Source organism: Anolis carolinensis, chromosome 4 (assembly GCF_035594765.1).
Source record: "Anolis carolinensis isolate JA03-04 chromosome 4, rAnoCar3.1.pri, whole genome shotgun sequence".
In the NCBI taxonomy this organism is placed as follows: Eukaryota; Metazoa; Chordata; class Lepidosauria; order Squamata; family Dactyloidae; genus Anolis; species Anolis carolinensis.
This window is the reverse complement of record NC_085844.1, coordinates 184,312,882-184,331,620: the sequence shown is the minus strand read 5'-3', so window position 1 is coordinate 184,331,620 and position 18,739 is coordinate 184,312,882. Positions and strand designations below refer to the sequence as shown.

The 18,739-nt window shown below is 40.5% G+C and overlaps 1 protein-coding gene across 1 annotated transcript in view; it reads right to left on the bottom strand.

Moving 5' to 3' along the window:
* tesk2 (testis associated actin remodelling kinase 2) overlaps window positions 1-6,915 on the bottom strand; it is a 78,466-nt gene extending 71,551 nt beyond the window's left edge. Inside the window, exon 1 of the mRNA XM_003220261.4 lies at window positions 6,550-6,915. The gene's annotated coding sequence lies outside the window, so the exon portion shown is untranslated. The remainder of the gene's footprint in view (window positions 1-6,549) is intronic.
* Window positions 6,916-18,739: the final 11,824 nt, after the last annotated feature.

Sequence of the window (18,739 nt, the reverse complement as noted above, 5' to 3'; positions counted from 1 at the left end):
GTTTTTTTTCTCAAAAATGCTCTTTTTTTAAAGATAATAAATTTAGAAACATCTGCAAGTGCCTCATTGTTTTTTAACTTTAAAAACTCATTCTGCATGCTTTCTCATCTAGCATGCATAGATTTTAAAGGAAAAAGAAAGTGAATTAACACTGCACTAATACACCAATGCAAATTCACTGCACTGGGACAAAAATGCTCCACTTCCACTGGAATATAGTTGTCACTATTTAATACTTAGAATAAAACCTGTTTCTTAATAAAATCATATGTGTCACACAACTTAAGGAAGTTTTGCAATAATATACCAAGTATACAAGTATCTGTAAAAAGATACAGTTGAAAGGACAACTTCAGTTATTATAATTACAAGTATTACAATTTTTGAACAGTGGTGAATGTTTACTGGTATAAGCATCCATGGAGACTAGATATTGTAAGTCCAAATGTGAGACTTCCATTTACAAAACAGTTTCACTCTGAATGCGAGATTCCTGGTAACAAACAATTAATATAATAATAAGTTTATTTTTATATTCTGCCCCATCTCCCCGAAGGGACTCAGGGCAGCTCACATGGGGCCAAGCCCAACACATACAATAAAATACAACAGTATAAAATACATAACAATCACAGTATCATTACCACGCTCTTTTTGTAGGCTTCTGAGAAATAAAAGAGAGAAACTCATAAAAGAGAGAAACCTCAACTAGATGTACTGAGTTCAGTAAAGGGTCCAAGTTCTATGTTCCTAAGCAAGACTTCATAACCAGAATTCATGCATATTAAAGACCCAAATATGCTTATTTTACTCTGCACACCAGGAAACCATGAGCAAGTCTTTTTAAAAAGACCACGGAAACCTAAAGTCAGTCTCTGTATCAGCCTGATTTGAACTAGTAACCTTGAGAATGCTGTCCTTCAACTCCCAGCATCCCCCAACAGCATGAATATTCTGCTTTGTAATGAGACTTGTAATTCAATATACATGGAAAGTACATGATTGACAAAGACTATTACAACTACTAGACGCCCAACTCTACTACTCTACTACTCTACTACTCTTTTCCACCTGATGCCAAGGATGCCATCCTGACCTTGAACCAGTGCCTGTCAGCTGTGATGGACTGGATGAGGTTGCACAGGTTGAAATTGAATCCAGACAAGACGGAAGTACTCCTGGTCAGCCGTAGGGCTGATCAGGGTATTGGGTTGCAACCTGTGCTGGATGGAGTCACACTCCCCCTGAAGGCACAGGTTCGCAGTCTGGGGGTCCTCCTGGACCCAGCACTGACCTTGGAGGCCCAGGTGTCGGCAGTGGCCGGGAGGGCCTTCGCACAGTTAAAACTCGTGCACCAGCTGCGCCCATACCTTGAGAAGCCCAATCTGGCCATGGTAGTACACACCTTAGTCACATCCAGGCTAGATTACTGTAACGTGCTCTACATGGGGCTGCCCCAGAAGAGCGTTTGGAAACTTCAGCTGGTTCAAAGGTCAGCTGCTAGACTGCTCATGGGAGTGGGATACAGAGAAAGAACTACTCTGCTCCTGAAGCAGCTACACTGGCTTCCGGTTTGTTTCCGGGCACAATTCAAGGTGATGGCTTTAGCCTACAAAGCCCTATACGGTTCGGGCCCAGCCTACTTGAGGGACCGTATCTCCTACCAACCCACTTGACCCCAGAGATCCACAGGAGAGGCCCTTCTCTCGGTTCCACAACCACTGCAGGCGCATTTGATGGGAACGAGAGAGAGGGCCTTTTCAGTGGTGGCCCTGCAGCTCTGAAACTCCCTCCCTAATGAGATACGATCAGCCCCCTCCTTAATGGCCTTTCATTCACAAATTAAAACCTTTCTGTGGAACCAGTCCTTCCCAGACGAATGACAAATGCCAGTTTGATATGTTTTTATAATAATTGATAAATAACTTCAGTGGCCAGAGGTTATGGTTATTTTTAATATGATGTTTGTTGTAAGTTTTTTAAAATTGTTTTATTTGATATCTTAATTGATCATGTATTGCTGTTCAATGTATTTGTATGAATTTTATATGCTGTATGCCGCTTTGAATCCCACCCACGGGAGAAAAGCAGGATAGAAATTAATAATAATAATAATAATAATAATACTATTATTATTCCCCACTTTTATCTCAGGTACCTTGACTACTCTACACAAAGTTACTTCCCTCCTGAAACCGTGTTTTCATCTATTTGCTGAAAGTACCAAAAATGCAAATGGTTTATTTGTGTATATATTCAGCAATCTATGTAAGAACTGAAATGCCACAAATAATGGTTCATTGTCCTCTTCACATTCTGTCATTAATGCAAATGCCTCTCTGTTGGGTTGTATTTAAGGTATTATACTTTAATAAAACATAAGAATTGGATGAGGCCCCATCTGTTTATCAATTTAGTGTATCTGTCAAGCAGAGTACTTACTTTGAAAATGAATACATGACACTAAATGTCACAGTTTGATACTCTCTAATATGTGATTCTACATTTAAAGGGAAAGCAGGACAAAACAGATACTGGATTAGAAAATATATGTACATTTAAAACTTTATTAGAATAGTCAGACATAATTGTCATTTACATTATTCACTATTACAGTAGAGTCTCACTTATCCAAGATAAACGGGCCGGCAGAACATTGGATAAGCAAAAATTTTGGATAATAAGGAGGGATTAAGAAAAAAGCCTATTAAACATAAAATTACATTATGATTTTACAAATTAAGCACAAAAACATCATGTTTTACAATAAATTGACAGAAAGGCCATTCAATACCCAGTAATGTTATGTAGTAATTACTGTATTTACGAATTTAGCACCAAAACATTGCAACATATACTACAAAAACAATGACTACTAAAAGGCAGACTGCCTTGGATAATACAGAACCTTGGATAAGTGAAGCTTGGATAAGTGAGACTCTACTGTATATGATGTTCACACTTACATGCCAAGAACAAACACTGGGAGTATTTCTGATGCATTTAGTACAAAAAGTCTTCCTAAGAAGGCCTTATCTCAGGATGTAAAACGTCAATCTTTTTTACTTTACAGATCTACAAATCAAGCAAGGTGTGACTGGAATTCAAGTCCAATAAAACAATATTTATCATAGGCATGTTCACAATGAGTTGTATGTTTTTTAAACTACTATTATATTAATTTGACTAAAATAAACTTTACAAGAACTATAGAAACAACCTCAGAAAGATTTAAAAAGTCAGTACACAGTTCTTCAAGCATTAAAATAGTAAATCATAAAAAGTAACCAGCACTACAGCACACGGAACTCTATATTAATAGTTTATCTTCCATCAAGGAACCTTAAAAGAAATGTCCACAGAAAAAAATCCACACACATTTCAACCCATAGAACAAAATCTACATGCAATATTTCTGTTAGTTTTGACCAGAGAAGATGCAATGAATCAATGACATTAGCCTATGTGTGTATGTGTGTAGACACACACACACACACACACACACACACACATGGCCCAGCATTGAATAATTGACTAAATGTGTCTATTTCAGTTGAGAGAACCCATCCAGGTACCAGTCATGTTAAGAAAATAAGTTTAATTGAATCATTTCACAGTGAGTTTCACGAGTCAGGTCAGATTTACCCTCTTGAATGAAACAGCTAACAAGGAACAATAGTCAGTCACACAATTATAATATTAAGGGGTACTTAATATTCTCAATCCCATCTTCAAAATGCCACTGCAAACACAAAGCTGTTTGATCATGATGTCTACGTAGGTGTCAATGATTACTCTCAAGTCCTAGGCACTAAATTACTCTCAAATCCCAAGAATAAAAGATAAGGAAGATATCCTCACCCCACCCCCTTTATTCTTCATCCCCTTTATCCAATACCATTAGACAGGTGGCCAGACACTCCTCCATCTTTGACTGTTTCCTATGTCCTACTGTTTTACTTTCGAGGATATAGGAGGGAAAAAGGGGAAAAGGGAGAGAACTTATACAGAGCACTGCCAAACCACAACAGAATTCCTTCACTCTTAAATCCATGCCCAACCACTTACTCTTATTCCCTGCCTCACACACATATTCAGGTCACCCCTCCCCACAACTTCCCTCCAAAAGATTCGATCTTACTCCTTTTCTTATTTCTGAGGGGGGGGAGGGTCACCTTTTTCTCCTCAACATCAGCATTGAACTGAAAAGGATGTCTGCACCCTCCTGTTTTAAATAATTGTTATTAAGAATTTTTCAAAGTGCAGTAAAATTGCACATATTTGGGGGAAAAGATAGAAGAGTAAGATATAAAAATATTGAAAAGAGAATAGTGTGCATATTAGAGCTTGTGTGGTATAATGGTTTGAGTGTGGGACTAGAACTTTGGGAGACCTGGGTTCAAATTTGCACTTGGCTATAGAAACCCACTAGGCAACATTAAACAAGGCACACTCTCTCAGCCTCAGAAGAAGGTGTAGCAAATCTCTTTTGAACAAACCCTGGGATAAGTTCATCTTAAGTTGCTATAGGTGGAAATGGCTTAAAGGCACACAAAGAACAAAATACAAGTTGAAAATCCCTTATATGGAATTCCAAAATCCAAAATGGGTAGCTCAGATAATAACACATTGAATGGTTCAATGTGCATAAACATAGTTTCATGCACAACATTATTAAAATATTAAGTATAAACTTACCTGCAGGCTGTATGTATAAGGTATATATGATACATAAATGCATTTTGTGTTTAGACTTGAATCCCATTTCCAAGAAATTTCATTATGCATACCTAGTCAATTTAAAACTATGGATTTTAAGTTGGCATGTTATTAGTATGAATGATTTCAGTTTGTTTTACACTTATGTATCAGGATGCATCTACATTGAAGAATGAATGCAGTTTGGTACCACTTTAACTGCCATGGCTCAATGCTATGGAATATTGGGAGTTGCAGTTTTAACAAATGCTTTAGCTTTCTTTGCCAAAGACTGTTGGTGCTTTACCAAACCACTCCTAGGATTCACTAGCATTGAGCCATGGCAGTTAAAGTGGTGTCAAACTACATGGTTGACTATATGATGATGGTCTTTTAGTCTTGTCAATACCTATTGGTTTTTAACTGGATTTGCCTCCATGTTGCAATATGTTTTTAAACTCAATACAATTTTTAACCTGTGTATTTATTTATTATGATATCGTTTTTAAATTTTTTTGTTTATGATTATTGATTATATATTATGTCTTGTCTTTTTGGTTTCTGCTTATATATATTGTGACTTGATTTTGTTGTGAGTCGCTCCAAGTCCTTGTGGAGATGGGACAGTATATAAATAAAGTTTATTATTATTGTTATCAATATATTTTAACTATGCTGTACTCCACCTTGAGTAAGAAATAAAACTTATTATTCTCATTACATACCAATATGTAAAAAATCTGGGGGGGGGGGGACGGGACCCTGAAGCCTTTTTGCTCCCAAGCATTCCCAATAAGGGAGACTCAACCTGTATATTCCACCCCATCCACCCACAGGGCGCATCAACATCAGGCATGGGCAAACTACTGGCTGTTAGGAATTGTGGGAGTTGAAGTCCAAAACACCTGTACAGCCAAAGTTAGCCCATGCCTGATCTACTGTTGTCTTTTTTGGTTTCTGCTTATGTTTGCAGTGTTACTTGATTCTGTTGTGAGCCGCTCAGAGTCCTTGTGGAGACGGGGCAGAATATAAATAAAGCTTATCATCATCATCAATATATTTTAACTATGCTGTACTCCACCTTGAGTAAAAATAATACTTATTATCTTTATTAGATACCAATATGTAAAAATCTGGGGGGGGGGGGGGGTGAGGACCCTGAAGCCTTTCTGCTCCCAAGCATTTCCGATAAGGGAGACTCTGGCCCCTTCCACACAGCTGAATAAAATCCCACATTATCTGTTTTGAACTGGAATATATGACAGTGTGGACTCAGATAACCCAGTTCAAAGCAGATATTGTGGGATTTTTCTGCCTTGATATTCTGAATTATATGGCTCTGGGCCCTCAACCTGCATATTACTAAAACTTCCACCCCATCCATCCAGAAGGTACATCTACATTGTAGAATTAACACAGTTTGGCCCCACTTTAATAGCCATGGTTTTATGAAATGGAATTCTGGAAGTTGTAGTTTAGTGAATCACCAGTGCTCTTGGACAAAGGGCCCTTCCACACACCCATATAACCCGGGATATCAAGGCAGAAAATCTCACAATACCTGCTTTGAACTGGGATATCTGAGTCCACACAGCCATATATTCCAGTTCAAAGCAGATGATGTGGAATTTTATTCAGTTGTGTGGAAGGGTGGCCCAGAGATGGTTAAAGGCCTTGTAAAACTACAATTCCCAAGATTCCTCAGCAGTTAAAAGTGGTGTCCAAGCGCACTGACTCCTCAGTGTAAATACACCCTGAGCCATAAGAGCAAAACAGACTGAAATCCTTATTCACACACCAACCAAATGCCAGTTGCGTACATGAACCCGAAGTCGCGGATATTCTGCTCACCTCACCACTAGGTCTTCCTTCCCTGCCTGGGGGGGAGAAAAGGCAAACGAGGCGGGGGGGAGGCGAGGGGTCCCGCACACCCAGGGACGGGCCGTGTCCATTTCCCCCTCAAGAGGCAGCCAGGGCGAAGGAGGAAAAGGGCCAGGCGCGGGCTCAAGCCCTGAGGCGACGCCTGGACAGGGCAGAGGGACGCGGGGAAGGCGCCAGTTTGGCCCCTCCCCGCGCAAAGCTGGGCCTCGGCGACGAAAGCCTCGGGCCCTTCCCTCCTCTCTCCCTGCGCGACACAGCAGCGAATGAGGAGGAGGAGAAGGGGAGGGGGGAAACAAGAGCAGGAGAGGAACCGCGCACGCGCATGCCCGTCCTCACGCGCTCGCTCACGCACTCTCTCTCTCTCACACACACACGCCCTCGCGCGCGCCCACTCCCAACGAACGCCTTTTCCTTACAGACCAATTGCATCTCCACAGGACAAGAGCTGGGGAGGCGGTCTCCCATCTCGATCAATCGACGGCCGCTTTGGTTTTGATGGACGGCCGACACGACTAATGGCGTGAAAGGTCCTGCTACTTGGCCGCCAAGGAAAGCTTTTGAGTGACAGGCTCGGTTGAAGCCAAGCAAAAGACCTCCCTAGATTGGAGAAGGCTGGTTTCTAGAGTTTCTCTAGGCCTGACTGGAAGGCGGATAATAAATGAGGTGTCAGTCCAATGAGGATATGTGGAGGAGGCGAACCAATTCTCAAACTGTGCGGGAGTTTAGATACAGCTGTCAACGTTGACATTGGTTGTTACAGGGAGCTGGGAAGTGGCAGAGTTTTCTAAGATCTGCAAGGATACTCTGAGGAACACTTCAGCAAGCGAGAGTGGCAGGCTAAAACCCGGAACCGTCAGTGGCTGACGCAAGATGAGAGATTCCCTCCTGGGCACACAGAAGACTGGGCGACTTGGAAAGAGCTGAACAGACTGCGCTCTGGCACCACCAGATGCAGAGCCAACCTCAAGAAATGGGGCCACAAAGTGGAGTCCACGACATGCGAGTGTGGAGAAGAGCAAATCACAGACAATTACAATGCAGTCTGAGCCCTACCACATGCACAGTGGAGGACCTGCTTAAAGCAACACCAGAGGCACTCCAAGTGGTGTCCAGCTTCTGGTCAAAGGACATTTAGTATAATGCCAAGTTGTTGTTTTAAGAACTTTGTTTGTATTTTCAAATACATTACAACTTGTAGCCTGGGTTCACTTCTGACACGATAGAGTTTCAAACAGGAAAACTTCACCTACGGATAGGTCAGGCATGGGGAAACTTGGGCCCTCTCTCAAGGTGTTTTCCTAACAGCCTCAGGCCCTTTCCTCCCCCCCCCCCCCCTCGCCCAGCCGCTTGAAAGGAAGGGGCCTGAAGCTAGTAGGAATGGTGGGAATTGAAGTCAAGAACACCTGGAGAGAGCCCAAGTTTCCCCATGCCTGAGATAGCTAGTATGCAAACTAACAGAAACTATGAAAGGTCAACGTGTCTTTTCCTTGTTATTTATGGGACCTTCATTACTGCTTTTCAATATTCATATCAAGGCAATACAGAGTTTATAGTATGGTGTATAGTATTGTTTAAGCCTACATTTTTAATATAATAAAACTTTATGTATATACCACCCTGTCTCCTCGAGAGGACTCAGGGAGATTTCCAACACAGCAAAGAAATTATGCAACAGATTAAACATAATAGAATAATAAACATGAAACAAGCACATATAATGCAAAACAACCACACACAAAAAAGTTACAAAATGCTCCATCAGCGGGGCCAGATATAGTGACCAGGGCTTCAGAGTGGGTAAAGCCAACTATAAAGTGCTCAGCGAGACAAGTGCAATAGAACATCATAGGGCCGGGAAGTGGGTAAAGTGCTGAGCAGGGTCCTAGTTAACAATCCGCGGAGGCCTAGGACTAATCCTGCTCAAAAATCTGCAGAAACCACCAAGTTTTCAGATAGTTAATAGTAACTCTCTAGCAACCAGAAGATAAATTTATCCCAGGCATGGGCAAACTTCGGCGCTCCAGGTGTTTTGGACTTCAACTCCCACAATTCCTAACAGCTGGTATCAGTCACTGGGTGCATCTACACTGTAGAATTAATGCTGACATCACTCCCTTGACTCAATGCTGTGGAATTATGGGAGTTTTAGTTTTAGAAGGTCTTTAGCCTTCTCTGCCAAAGCATGAATAGTTCAGAATGGTACAGAGATGAAGATACAACATTGTGTTGCAGTTTGAGTGTTGAACTAGAGTCCTGGATTTGAATCCCCATTTGGCTGTGGAAACCCACTTGATGACCTTGAGCAAGTCCTCTCTCAGCATCAGAGGAAGTAAAGGCAAACCTCAGCCGAACAAACCTTGCCAATAAAACCTTCTGATAGCTTGGAAATGACTTAAAGGCACACAGCAGCAACAACAAGAAAGCACTTGATAAATTATAAAACTACCACGAAAGACATTGTGCTTTGGGTTTTCTGAATAGTTGTGCTTCAGTATAACATAACCAACATAAATAGCAAAGGCTACTTTAAACAGTGTGATATGCCTTGAGATCTCACTTATGTGGAAGTTGTTTGGAGAAACTGTCCTAAACTGTATCTCAAAACCTTGTTGACGTATGTTTTAACTATGTGTCTGAATTGTGATAACGAGGGAATTCCAAATAGCAAATAGATCAATAAGGTCTTGCTCTTCCTAGACATTGGGTCATTCAGGTCAAAAACCATAAAATACTATCAGTATTGTGTGTATGAAACCCATGTTCATAGGAGATAAGAAAGTTCTTTAAATATTTTTTAAGGTATTATAGTCCCAAATTATTTAGTTCCTTAAAGAACAGCACTTTGGTTTATGGCTAGAAGATATTGGGCAACTAATGGAAATAGTTCTATGGCATTCAGTAGCCCTAGCCAGCGTAAACAACAGTGAAAGATGTGCAGAGCTGCAGTCTAAAAACATCTGGAGAACTACAGTTGTTGATTCTTGATATAGTACAAGGTCTTCTCTATAAAATTCACTCTATCCATTGAGGTACTATAACAAAACAACTTTCACCTTCAACCATTTTATTCAGAGCTTTAGCTTTATTGGAATGGCAATAGGTTATTCATATGTGTTTGTTCTCTGAAAAAGTTTTAGAGTTTCACTGTTAGAAGCTATGGCAGATCAGCCAATTTGGTTTAGCAGTGTACTAAAGGTTAAAGGATGGTGACATCTAGTGTTCAAAGTAGTGAATAATTAACTAATTGTGAAATTTAAGTCTCAATTGACAAATCATAGAATCATAGAATCATAGAATCATAGAATAGTAGAGTTGGAAGAGACCTCATGGGCCATCCAGTCCAACCCCCTGCCAAGAAGCAGGAAATCGCATTCAAAGCACCCCCGACAGATGGCCATCCAGCCTCTGCTTAAAAGCCTCTAAGGAAGGAGCCTCCACCACAGCCCGGGGGAGAGAGTTCCACTGTCGAACAGCCCTCACAGTGAGGAAGTTCTTCCTGATGTTCAGGTGGAATCTCCTTTCCTGTAGTTTGAAGCCATTGTTCCGTGTCCTAGTCTGCAGGGCAGCAGAAAACAAGCTTGCTCCCTCCTCCCTATGACTTCCCTTCACGTATTTGTACATAGCTATCATGTCTCCTCTCAGCCTTCTCTTCTGCAGGCTAAACATGCCCAGCTCTTTAAGCCGCTCCTCATAGGGTGGTTTTCATATAAGTGGTTTTCATATGAGAACCACTTTTTTGGAATTGGTCAATTACATAGTACAATGATACCTTGACTTAAGAGTTTAATTCTTTCTTAACTCAAAATTCTCTTATCTCAAAGTGAGTGTTCCCATTGAAATTCTATTAATCCGTTCTGGCCTCCTGAACCCACCCACCCCCATTTGTTTATTACGTGCTTTTAAATAATAAAACGTACTTTATAAATAACATATAAATAACAAATAATGTATAAATAAATATTCACATGTAACAATAAAAAGGTTAACTTTAAATGGTAGAAGCATAAAATTGTGGCAAGGAAACACATTTGAGGCAACAAAATATGTGTTGGCCAGTTTAATAAAAGGCAAAACCTGCACATTCACATGGAACAATGTCAAGGGATTCCAATTCCCAAGTATCACAGCCATTTTTAATATATTTGATGCCATTTATTTTTGAATGTCCTTCTTTCTCACTTTGAGCTGACAGTTTAAAATGGATTGAAATTACAAAGGCATATACTGTAATGCAAATGTGAGTAGATCAATAGGCGGGAAGGTAATGGCGCTCCATGCAGTTATGCCGGCCACATGACCTGGAGATGTCTATGGACAACGCCGGCTCTTTGGTTTAGAAATGGAGATGAGCACCAACCCCCAGAGTTGGTCACTGTGATGACTCATGGGCCATGTAGTCCCGTTCCTAGCACTGTTGTGACAGATGAAGAGGAAAACTTAGGTTTCCCACCGTTTCAGCCAGAATTGGAGCCCTTGCACCTGCAGGAGATTTGCCTTCCAGAAGTCTGCCAAACAAGCCTTGAGCCGAAATCTCCCCCATTTTCTCGCCGTGATTATTATAAACAACAGAAAGGCGCTCAGGAGGCGTCTCGCAGGAGCGCTAGGATTGCTGCCAGGCATTCAGCTGATTAAGCCTGCTTCCCATGAGAAACTTTAGGGAGTCACGCATCTGGACACAGAGAATGGCTTTCGGTTCTGGTTCCCCAGAGAATTGTTCTTTGGCGGGAAAACGAGACCCTATTTAGGTGTTTTGCCCACGTAGGAATCTTGCGGAGTCAATTCGTCAGCTTCGGGAGTAGGTTGTGTGTGGACTACGCTACTCCCGCGTTTCAAGTCCTTTGCTCCCGTTTCCAGCCTTGCCTTGCTTCCCAGGACCTTGCCTTGCTCCACGGACCTTGCCTTGCTTTCCGGACCTCGCCACGAATTTACCACGGATCCTGTTTTTGCTCCTCGCTTCTTGTTGCCTTGAATTAAGCCTAGTGTTCCAAGAATCAAGTTTACTTCCTAGCCTTGCTTAAGTTTCATGGACTAAAGGACCTTGTCATCTCCCCTCACTTTGCTTGGCAAAGTGAGTGTTTCGGTTACTGGATTACAACTTTGGACCTTAATATTTCATATTGGACATTGTTTCTTTGGACTAATTTTGATCTTTCCTGGAAGGTCTACTTCTGGACTATTTTCTACACTTGTTTTTATTAACTTTATATATTCCCACAATAAAGATATTAGATAGATTCTGGCCTCTGTGTATGGTTATTGGTGCTCTGCAGCCTGGGTCCTGACAGTCACGGCTGGACTTAACGTCAGGGAAAACCTTTACCTTATACTGTAAAATCCAGATGATCTGCTTTGAACTGGATTATATGAGAGTGTAGACTCATATAATCCAATTCAAAACAAATATTGTGGATTATGTGCTTTGAAAATCTGGATTATATTGCAGTGTAGAAAGGACCTTAGACAGCCACAAAGGTACAACTATGTATATGTTGTAATCATATTATTGACAATTACATAACTATTGTAGGCCCCTTCTACACTGCCATATAAAATCCAGATTATTTGCTTTGAACTGGATCATATGGCAGTGTAGACTCATATCATCCATTCAAATTAGATAATATGGATTATCTGCTTTGATAATCTGGATTATATGGCTGTGTAGAAGGGGCCGTAGAGAACGCTGAACTTGTTAACACTGTTACATTATATTACTAAACTGGTGGCAGAAGGATGTGAAATACCTTGGTAGCATGATATCCTCAATGTTTACTGCTGCAAACGAAAGCCTTTTCTACATAGCTGTATAAATTCCAAGCTATCTGCTGTGGACTGGATTATATGGCAGTGTAGACTTAATCCAGTTGATTCCATGTGGATTCCATGTGGATTATCTGCTTTGCTAATCTGGATTATTTTGCAGTGTAGCCCTTCTATACTGCCCCTTTATCCCAGGATCTGATCCCAGATTATCTGTTTATTCCCAGGTTATCTAGCAGTGGGGACTCATATATTCAAATTTAAAGCAGATAATCTGGGATCAGATCCTGAGATAAAGGGTAGTGAGGAAGGGCCCATAGTGTCATGCAAACCACAACTTTGATTTGATCTATACTGCCCCTATATCCCAGGATCTGATCCCATATTATCTTCTTATCCCAGATTATCTGGCAGTATAGACTCATATAATCCAGATAAAAGCAGATAATCTGGGATCAGATCCTGGGTTATAGGACAGTGTAGAAGGGGTCTCAGTCTACTGTCTCATCAGCTGTTTTATCAGCTATTTCAACTCTCTAGGGACATCTTCAGGAAAACTTTAAATTTGTCTTTATTTATTTGAAAGGTGTTTTTATTCAGAGGGCTAGTCTGTTGCACTTGTTGGAACTGTAGTTTTGATTCTATAGCTATAATTCAGAAATTTTGACACGGAAACATACAGCTTTTTCTGATTTTTACACATTCTGAAGTTTTAAATGACTGCAACACTTAAATTATTAATGATATAATGTTGCAGGAAGCCCTGCAGAGCAGAATATAGATATGGTTAAAGAACTTCCCATCAAAGATGAAGCTTTCAGTTCATGGATGCTGTTAGAGTTAACCCTTTGGATACTGAAGTACTTTGTGTTAGGCACTTGGAAGTAAACAATTATTATTTGTGAAAGTATAGTTATAGGTAATATCCATAGCCAGCTATTTTTAATAAGAATGCAACACTGTTACATTTTTAAAAAACTAGACAGCAAGAGTGGAGTTACTTTATTTATGCAATGAGTAACTATTTTTGCTGACAACATTCTTTCTGAGGGCTTCTTAAAGGGGCCTTTCAACAGATTAAAAAAAATACAAGTTCTGTGTCCTCTTATCAATCTTAAAATATTTTTCCTCTCAAAAAATAAAGGTAAGTAATAGAAAAACAATGAGCAGTTGAACAAGCAAGGTAAAAAAAAATGCTTTTTCAGCATTGCATCAGGGTGAGAAGGAGTGATTCCAATATTGAGGGAAATGATAAAGCTTCCCCAGGTTCTAATCTTAACTGTAAAGGAACTCTCCGTTGTGCTAATGCCCAGCCTACAAGCACATTCACACAGCAGCCCCAACTTGGGAGCAGTTTGTCGCAGGGCAGGCGTAATACTCATCCTTCCCACCTCCTAAAATGAATGGGTGCTGCATGAATGTACATGTTGCAGCTCCAGCTTTGGGAGCACTTTGCAGCACTGGTGATCACTCATCCTCTTTCTCCTAAAGCACAGGAATTTCAGCTGCTGTGGAATACCTGGGGGCCCTTCCACATAACCATATAACCCAGAATATCAAGGCAGAATATCCCACAATATCTGCTTTGAACTGGGTTATCTGAGTCCACACTGCCATATATTCCAGTTCAATGCAGATAATATGGGATTTTCTGCCTTAATATTTTGGGTTATATGGCTGTGTGGAAGGGCCCCTGGTTATAACTGAGATGGCAGCATTCTGTGGTTGTTCTGTGCCTTCAAAATGTTTCTAATTTATGATGACTCTAAGGCAAACCTTGTTGTGTGCCTTCAAGTCATTTCTGACCTATGTTCATTCACTCTATCATGGGGGTTTCTTGGTAAGGTTTGTGCAGAGTGGGTTTGCCATTGCTATCCTCTGAGGCTAAAAGAGTGTGATTTGTTCAAGGTCAATCAGTTCATTTCCATGGCTGAGTGGGGATTCAGATTCTGATCTACCAGAGTCCTAGGCCAGAAATCATGTGTCTACCACACAGGCTTAGGTAACATACTGGTCATGCATTTATGTTTTTCTGTCAAGTTTAGAGGCTGTTACAGAATATTGACAGCTGGCTAAAGCTATAAGCTTAAATATTTCACCAAGGTTTTTAATTAACTTTTTAACATCAAACAATTCAAAGCATTAGTCTTGATCTATGGAGTACTAAAAAGCCTAGAGTCATGATATTTGAGTGGCAGCCCTTCTGCTATCATATGAATATGTCCATTTGTTTTCATTCCAGGCCCTGCCATAGAAACTCTTGTCTTCAGAGATTAGGTGAAAGATGACTGGAGACATGGTATTATTGATGTTAGTGTCCAACTATTAAACCTTTTCCCCAGGAACATTGTTCTTGATTAGCTTTTAGGCACCAGGTGAACACTATTTCATTCTCCCAAGCTTTTAGTCAATTATATTGTAACACTGCACTTGCTGTTTTATTGCTGGATTTGCTGCTGATTGTTCTATGACTGGTCTCCCTTTATTGCTGTTTTCTTTGGTCTCATTGCTGTATATATTATAAATTGATGGCTTAAAGTGTCTCAAGTGATATTGTGGTAGTTTAGCTGAAAGTGAGCCTCTAGGAAGAAAAAAATACTCATATTCTGTTGTGCAAAGATGTTAATACATGAGAACACCGAGTTTCCTTTTGTTGTGTGAGAGCTAAAAATGCAAGCACGTTGCTAGGAACATAGCAACTTTAAAAATAAAATAGTTGCTAATATTTTAAGAATAATATTGAAAAATAGACAACACAATATGTTTGTATTAAAGTGGGCCATTTTAATAATTTGTCTCTTGTTAATATTGCTAGAGTTCAATGTTGACAATATTTATGCCCATTTTCTTCATTCTTTTAATTATTTCCACATCCTCATTTTTAAAATATTTCACATCCATACAATTGCAATCACATAGAATTTCATTACTGTTGTACATGTGACTGGGCTCTAAATATAACTCCCATATTTGAAAATAGGGGTGTGACATGTAATTATTTTCCATGATTGTATAAGCGCACACAACAATTGAGACATGAGAAAATGTTTCATGTATCTAATTCATGCCATCGGTTATGTTATGATGTGTCATTGGCACATCTGTGTGTAAAATTTATCAGTGCTTTCTTTTTTCTTTCATAAGATGCTCTGGATCTCACCCTACCTCCAACCTAACATTGTTAGCAGCTACCCTGCTAAAAGATGCTATACAAAACATTTTGCAAGTGTTACAGTACTTAATAAGATTCTAAAATTCTGGTTAAAATAAGTGGGAAAATAATGTGGTAGAATCATTTTCTATCTGCATAATTTCATACTGTAGGATGAAGGAATGTACGTCTGACTCTTCCCCAGTGGAAAAAGACTCATCTTGAGCAAGAAAGTCCATGCTCTCTATCACGTGAAGAACATGCTTGTTTCCAGATACTTGAATGGTCACTGACTTATCTTCTATGGAATGCTCTGGACATTACTTTTTCCAGACATTAGTCCATGTAATCACAATGGACAATCTCTTAATGCTACAAATCATGTGATACAAATACACGTTTTCTTCCCTCAGCTCAGAAACTGACCTCCTTTTCCGTGCCTAAAAATATAAAGTGTATTGTAAACCCTAGAGCTGAGTCACACAAATACAGCCTGTAGTAGGTTTTAATCCAGGGGAAAGGTGGGAATCAGAGGGAAAGATTAAATAACAGAGAAGGTCTTACCCACACTGGACTACTTTAACTAACTATATCTGACACTACCTTTGAAAAATGTTCAGAAAACTCAACTGGTTCCAAATGCGGGTGCCTACCATACCAGGTAATGGGGTCAGCAAATGTTTATCTTACCCAGTCTACTTTTACAACCTCTCCATTTTAATCCATGTTTTTATTAGTTCTTGTCATTTGTTTTTATTGGTTAATGTTTAAATTTTTATAATTGTGCATGTTTTTTGTCTATTTGATGACCGAGGCGCCAGCTTTCAAATTGATTTGAACCCGCAGCGGAGAGTTCCGCAGATCCATCACCTAAGGAACGGAGCGGGACCGCAGCAGACTATTGTTAAAAGATCTTTTTTTCTTCACTTTCCCCTTCCCTGAACTATGTAACAAATCCCCCAATAAAAGTAGCATTCATTTTTAACAGTAACACTCTCTACCTGGTTATTTTGTGTCTTTCCCTGACTCCTTCTTTTGCACGCAATCTCTCTCTCTCTCTCTATCTAACACGTCCGTCCTTTTAACTCTGGCTGAGGCTCCTCCGCCATAGATTAATACGGCGGGCGATACAAATTGGCTCATATCTTTATCAAAATTACCCCTAGCACACTCCTCTTTTAGTCCTAACCCTTCCTAAGGCTCCTGACTCAAGGACCACCAGCGGAACCAAAATCGGTCCAGTTCTCGGCACCTCATCAGCTGACTGTCAAACGGAACCGACTGCTCTTTTCAAGCCAGACTGCTCTCTTCCAGCCTTATCCCGGACTTTCCTCTCCCCGCGACCCGCGGGATGGTTTTTAAGAGATCACTGGTCCCTTTCTGTGAACTGTGGATGGGGGATCGCTCTCCCGCTGGGGAGACATAGTTCTCCAAGGACCTTCACCCTCTCTACAGCTGCCAGGAGGGTGCCTGGACGGGCGCCCTCCACGTTTCATTCACACCTTCATAATTTTATGAATGAGAAGAACACTCTTCCCAGACCTACCCCTGAACTTATGAAATCCTATATTTCCAAAGACTGCAACCCACATGTACCTCTTCCCCATGCTATTTCTATGAATTCCTTCCACCACAGATGAACTCTTTTCCCAATGTATCCGTGAATTTTCATATTCTATGTACCTGAACACCCTCATGAATCACTGTTGTATGAATTTCTAATCGTTGGGCTAACTTCGTGAATTGTAAAATCATGCTGCTAAAACTCCACTTTTATGAATTTCCATATTGGGTTCCCCAGATGTTGTAAACTTCGTTCTTATCAAATGTTTTCAATTGTTTATATCATTCATGATTCCCCTTTATGCAATGTAACCCACCTCTATGGATTCTCCCTTATTTCCTTGAAATCTATCTATCTGCCTATATGTATTTGTACTCTTTGGGATCCCCGGAAAATATGTATTTTTCCCAGCAGGGTTTATATTCCAACTTTATTTTATTTTTCATTTTATTTCATATAATTGTCAAGTCATGAAATCAAATAGGAAATATTTTGAACTCAACCTGAACCCCGGAACCCATCCCAGTTCCTATGACCCAGGCTTCCCTTCCCAAAAACAAAAGGATAATCCGCCACCGCTTAACCCAATCAAATTCAGATTGCATGGACAATATAGGGCTTGAGTCGCCGAATTCGGAGTATTGACCTAAAGGTGATTTGCCCCAAGGCAAACATTGTCATATCTCCTCCAAAGGAAAAACCAGGACACCTCAGGAAGGCGCCCTGCAGAGCCTGTCAATTATGGCCCATCACCACCCATCTCTACTTCCACCCCTGACACCCCAAGGCATATCTAAAATCTGTATACGTGACAGAAACTCGGACATCCTTGATTGCTGTCATTAATCCCTTTAGAAATCGGCCTGGCAGGAATTAATCCGATCTTTCCTGCTCAGTCACTTCATTGTTTCAATAACTCCCGCCTTCTCCTTCCTGATTGGCTCGAGTGGGGACAAAAAACAGCTCCCTATTGGGCCAACAGAGCAAGGCGGGAAACGAAAGCCCGCCTCGTTCAACCTTCTAGCCTACCAGCGATCAGATGGGCGGGGGAGTAGGGCGGGAAATTCAAAGGGCTGTCAGACTGAAACTTTGTATAAATATGGCTTTATTTTGATTATACGATACCCTAGTAGACTGAATGATCACTACTAGAGTCCTTTTCAGCTGAATCGCTCAATAAAGACTCCTTGGCGGATTTTCCTTCAACTTTGGCGGACCTTCTTCATTTCGGCTTCAGGTTGTATTGCGGCTCATATTTTCCTATTGGCTCCGCCAAGGTCCTTTCTCTCAGGACCGGATCGGGACTCTCCTTAAGGGCCCGATCCCCTAAAGCGCGGTCGACAACATATTATTGTGTTTTATATTGCTGTTGTTTTTATTCGGGCTTGGCCCCATGTAAGCCGCCCTGAGTCCCCTTTGGGGAGATAGAGGCGGGGTATAAAAATAACATCATTATTATTATTATTATTATTATTATTATTATTATTATTATTATTATTATTATCTTGTTGCATTGTTTGCTGGTGGTTATCTGAGCACGTTCCAAAATATGGGTTGTTCTATTGTGATGCACCTTCAAGTCAACTCAAGCCTTACCATAACATTTTACTAGCAAGACTTATTAAGAGGAGGCTTACCTTCCTACACTGTAGAATAAATGCAGTTTAACACCACTTTAACTGCCA